Consider the following 6,000-nt stretch of genomic DNA (forward strand, 5'->3'; position numbering starts at 1 on the left):
TTCCCATCCCAATTCCTGACTGTAATGTAAAAACTTTGCTTCTCAGAGCATTTGGTTTATTCTCTTTCTTATCTTTTTCTGAAAGTGGATTAGAGTGGCTAAAACACCCCTCTGTGCCCACAGAAGCTGCCGTGTACCGAAGTGCAACACGAGCAGTAAATAAGCAGCATTTCAAAAAGTAATTTGTGAATTAGGCTGGAATGCAATTGAACATCACGCTTCAGAAGTGTGGTAGAAATGTTTGCACATAACCACAACATAAATGCAGGAAACTGGTTGCCAGACCAACATGGACTTCACAGCCCTATTGGTAGTGATTTCCTAAAATCCCGTGAACATTTTCCCTACTTGGGCTTTGGATTTTCATTCAGTTAAAATGGACGATTTGTGAGATCCCTTATTACAGATCATGTTCCTCATTTCCCTCTTAGGATTTCCAGATTTTTACAACGAAAAAATATCAATATATCAATGTTCAGGGAAAAAATATAACTTTGTGAAACAGCAAATATAATGCAATCTTTATTGGATGAAGGGATTTCTGATAAGCAGCCAAATACTACTGAGAGAAATAGAAAATCTGATGGCAGATGCTGATCACAAAGAAAACTTCATTTATTATCTTGACAGGTTATTTTGGTGCTTCAAACATTTTTAATAATTGTCAAACAAGAACAAGAATCCAAAATAATTAGCAGCTGCATGGTTCCATTTTTCTTGGTATGGAAAGGAAATCTTTGCTTTTACTCTAACTCCCTGGATAAATACTTTCTATCATGGGTTTTATTTCATTCCAGTCCTCCTGGTGTATATGTGAAAGCAACTGTGTGTATAAATACACAGAGCAGCTGTAGCCATATTGGATAATAGGTCTGTAATTACTTCTCTGATTTAAAGCCTAACAGTTTATTCCACAACTGTTGTGATGCATTTTTATTAATATTGCAATAATTTTGCTGCCCTTTTGCTAAGTTAGGTATTATTGTCTCCCAAAATAAATGGAGTACTTATAGTATAAGGGATAATTAGAGTTTAGCTCAATGTGGAAATACTTAACTCTCAATGAACCAAATCCATCTATTTAGAACAGAAATTTAGGAACTGGGTAGCACTAAAAGTCTGTGCCTAGCTGGGGACAGATTCCAGTGCTGATCAGTTTATTACTGTTCACCATGCTGCTCTCTAAATAAAAATCAAGTTTTGAGTTGTTTATTTGCACCTGCAAAAAAATACCTTACTGCTTAAAATTCAATATGCTGGACAGAGGGACAGGGAGAGGAAAGACTGAACTGAGAGAGAAAGGCTTGAATCCATTTAGGGACTGTATTGCTGGGGGATTTGCCTAGGTGTGTAAGAATGTAGAAAAGGTCATAAAAACTCAGATGAAAGGTCCATCTGGATGCAGAAGTTGTGTGAGGACTTGAAGCACCTATGGAAACCCCAGCACACGGATGCCTACTCCTCTTCTGTAGTCTGCACAAGGCTAATACACAGTGATCTCTGGCTGCTTTGACCAGAGAATAGGTGAGTACGATAACTCTTAGGGGCAGGGAGCTGTGGTGTAAGGGGGAAAAATAAACCCTCAGTGGCAATAAATGTGTGCCCAGGGAAGGGCAGCAGCAGGATGAGCAGGTGTGACGTTTCCCACTAGTAGTCTCAGCCTTCAACTATGTTAATCTCAGGAGATGTCCCCAGCTGGATGTGGTTTGTGCATTTGGTAACCCTCGATAGGACTACAGCTATTTCCCTGTATTATCTGTAGAGGGGAAACACTGGTGTATGAATGCTGGTGTCACTTTGTGTTGTCTCGGACACATCTGGTCATTCACTTTATCCTCCTGGGTTAAGCTCCTCTATCACAGGAACAATCAAACACTGAAAGTTTGGAATGACTTAGCTTTTGCTTCCTGGTGTAATATAAACAAAGTAAAATATGAACATGGATTAAAAATGAAGTTCTTTTGTGACACTTTATTGAAAGACTGCAAGATGAATCATGGGATAAAACTACTCATTTAACTGGGGCTTTAAAACACCATAGGTTTCTTGAAGCAACTTCTCATTGCCCCAGATGTGGACAAGAAGTGAAATTTTGCTTCCTGTAAAGGTGAACACATTTACTGGTGGGCTAAGATTGTCCCAATGTGAACTGATGACCTGAATTTCCTAGAATTTCCCCAAAAGTTCTAACAGCTACGAATTTGCTGCAATTAAAACTGATAAGCTTTAGTTAATAACAATACCAGGGGAACAGAAGGCAGCAACTGTGATGCCAAATTTTACAGATTGTTCCAGGTAACTGCAGACCAGTAAGACTGACCACTGCACTAAGCAAATAACTGAAAACTACGATGGAGAATAGAATTAGAGGAGAGTTAGTATTGATTTGGTTGATAGAAATAATCTCTCAAAACTCTACTTGAGTTCTTTGGAGAAGTCAATGAGGATGTTGTAATGGGTGTTTGGTCAACATGCTGCAACTGGGGTCTTCAAAATTTTTCAATATGATCCTGCAAGAAAAAATCATGTAAGAAATTAAGCGGATGGGTGAAGACAGAGGTCTCCCTGGGACAAACCTACTTAAAACATCAGGAATAAAAGCTGAGGTCATGGGTTTTAATATCACAGTGAGGTTACAAAAATAGTTTCAGAAGGATTTGTGCTCTAATCTGGGCAGTTGGACATATACATAAATTATTCACAGAAGTGATGTGCCAAACTGTGCAAATTATATAAAATTATTCTGGATAGTCAAAATTAAAGCTGACTGCAAACAGTTGCAGAAGGTTATCACAATTTTGGGTAATTGCATGAAAAAATGTCAGATGAAATTTTATGTTGATAAATGCCAGGTACTGCACATTATAAAAAATAGCTCTAACTATGTGTACAGTGGGTTCTAATGATGTATTTTTATTCAGAAAAGAAATCTAGACGTCATTGTGAGCAGTCACTGTGAAAACTCTTTCCTCTGAAAGGTGAACTTATTACTTAGAAGTTGTTCAGAAACAATTCTCGTTAGGAATTATTAGGAAAGTACAGGTAAAAATATACTTTTATCTAAATTTATAAAGCACCCTTGTCTTCAATTCTGTGTATTTTTCTGGTCTTCCATCTCACATAGGACATAGCTGAACTGCAGAAAGTGTAGCAAAGAATAGCAATACTGATATTCTACCATACAGGAAGGTAATGTATATTAATATATTTCATCTTAGAAAGAGCAAAATGTTTTATGACAAAGACCTATAAATATTTGAAACATTGAGCATTTGTACAGGGAACATGCATAGGAAACAATCATTCACTGCTTTTCCTAATACAAAGTTAGAAGGACCCAGTGAAATTATTAAGCAATGGTTTTGAAACAAACCGAAGGAAGTAATTTTTTTAAACATAATTAATTTGTGATACTCTGCTGAAATAGTTATGGAGTCCAAACTACAAATGAAGCTTAAAATAGGAACATATTCATAATTAAGTTTAAAAAGCAAATGTTTTCTAGATCCCTTGATGACTATTAAATGAGATTCTATGAATGAAAACTTGGTTCAGGTATTTCCTAGGAGGCTTCTCCAGGCCTCTCCAGTACTAAGGATCACTACATACTGGGAGTTATTTCTTATATTTCTTATATACTGAGAGTTATTTCTGATTTTGTTTCTCTGAGCATCTTCTACTAGTCACCATTGTAACAGGACATACAAGTTGTTAGTGTCATCCTATGTTACTGTGTTTGTAATCTAATAAGCTGTGGAACACAAAACCTCATTGTTCCCTTATAGTGTGTCTTAGCAGTATTAATCTAATTTGTATCAATTTATCTTCAAGAAGTACCTGCTTTTTCATTTAGCTAAGTGATCTGACTTCAGGTAGGCTTCTGTAAGATGACATTTGTCTTCAACAAGATTAATTACATTACCACTGTTGAAATCACAACTCTATTTTTGAACTATCCTTTTTGAATTTATAGCTGATGCACTCAGTGTGCAACAAAGTGTTTCAAGATTTTGGATAACTGCCTTGCTCATCAGGTCTGATCTGAATATAAGGCACTGTAAAACAGTTTGTACTGATGTTCACTTACATTCATTTCCATTGCTGACTTCATTTGCCACCAAGTTCTTGGGAAAGGTTCATTTGAAGTTCAGGTGTTCTGTACGGTTCCTGGGTTCAACTGACCCGGGTGACATGCTCCCAGAATAAATTACAGCTTTCACCGATGAGACGGATTCAAGTGCATCTGTCAGAGCTGCCAGAGATGCTGAAATACCAGATCATCGAGGGATTCTGATGTGTCCTGGTTTTGTTAAAAAACAAGTTTCTCTTTTAGTGAATTTGCCTGTCAGCTAAAGCCTTCATATTAGCTGCATTTTCCTGGAGAACCAGATACTTGTTTTGGTAAACATAGCAATGGAATGTGAAGTTATTGATAAGAACAGATTCACATCTCATGAGAGGGGCAACAAGAAACAGGTGACCAAGAAACTGACCAACGGTGTATAACATTCCATTCACGTGAATACTTCATATAAAAGTGGGAGATCACGAGGATCTCATCCCTCTTTCCCTTTTTTTCCTCATGGCTGACATTAGGAGAGGACTTTGCGAGTCGTCCCTGCAAACTGAGGCCTAGTGAGTGACTGAATCCAGCTCCAGTTGGCTGCAGAGTCTGATCCAGGACTTTGGGTGCCGGCTCTGCAGTTGCTGCGACTTTCAAGATTGGTTTTGTGTATTTTGTATTCTTTTTCTCTATCTTATCAGTAGCATTAGTAAAACATTTTTAATTTTTCCAACTCTCTTCTCTCTGTCCTTCTTTCCCTCCCGATTGTCTGTCCTTAGTGGGAAGGGGGGAGAGAGAGGGGCAAAAGTGGGAAGAGGGGGGAGAGGGGGTTAACAATACATCTGCCAGGGTTTTATTGTCACCCCGCAATCAAAACCCTCGACATGATGCAAGCTATATGCTTAGTACTTTTCAGTACCATGCACAGTATAAAAAAGCAGTAATTTGTCATTGAAGCTGATTTTCCACCTGTTCACCTCTCATTAGGATTCGACACTGCCCAGGAGTGCTGAGGATATGCCGTTTTACAAAACTTATTTCCATCGTTTCACCCTCTTCAGTTTTATGTTCACTGGCTCTTACTGGCATGGCATGGCGTGGGTCTATGATACCTTCTGAGAAGCACAGAGGTGGTTCATGGTTCTCTCAGCCTCCAGAAAACCCTTCACAAACCTTGTGAGCACCACCTGTAGTTTAGCTCCGTACCTCTCTGACAGACTTATTTAAAATGCAGCGATAAATTAAACATCATTATTGGGTGCTGACAGATACTTGCATTCATACAAACACAGACAGAGAAAACTTATTTCCATAGGAGTGGATGGGGAGGAAATACATGTGCTTTTCATTTCCCCTTGACCCATCTGTTGACAAGAAAATTGTAAAAGGAAAGTGGGAGCTGTTTTCAGACCTAGATACCTCCTGTACCTACTTAGCTATTGCATTGCTCAAAATTCAGAGTGTACTTTGCTGCCCTGTTCACTCATGGAAGAGATGCTGGTTCTTCTTGACAGTAATTTGAAACATCTGCTTCTCTATATGGACTAAATAAGGTACCTAAGTAGTTTACAACAACTGATTCACAACATCTTGGCACTGAGCAATGAAGATACCAAGAACCAGCAGGCAAGAAAAACTAACCACAGAGCATGGCTTCATGTGGGCTTGAACTGGACCTGCATGATGGGCATTGCTGGCTACAGTAGAAATAATGAGGCCTTTCAGAGAATGAGTGTTAACAAAAGAGGCAGAGGAAGATGCAATGATACAATAGTCCTTGTACATTAATCTGGAAATTGTTGCACTTGCCCAGAAATGAGCTGATTGGGAGCATGAGGGGTCTGAGGTCCAGCAACTGAAGACAGGACCATAGGTCATAAAGGCCCATAGGTGTGCAGTCCAGCAGCCGCAGGGCTTCGGAGACCAACCTAAACTGA

This window comes from Patagioenas fasciata, chromosome 1, assembly GCF_037038585.1.
Source record: "Patagioenas fasciata isolate bPatFas1 chromosome 1, bPatFas1.hap1, whole genome shotgun sequence".
Classification (NCBI taxonomy): domain Eukaryota; kingdom Metazoa; phylum Chordata; class Aves; order Columbiformes; family Columbidae; genus Patagioenas; species Patagioenas fasciata.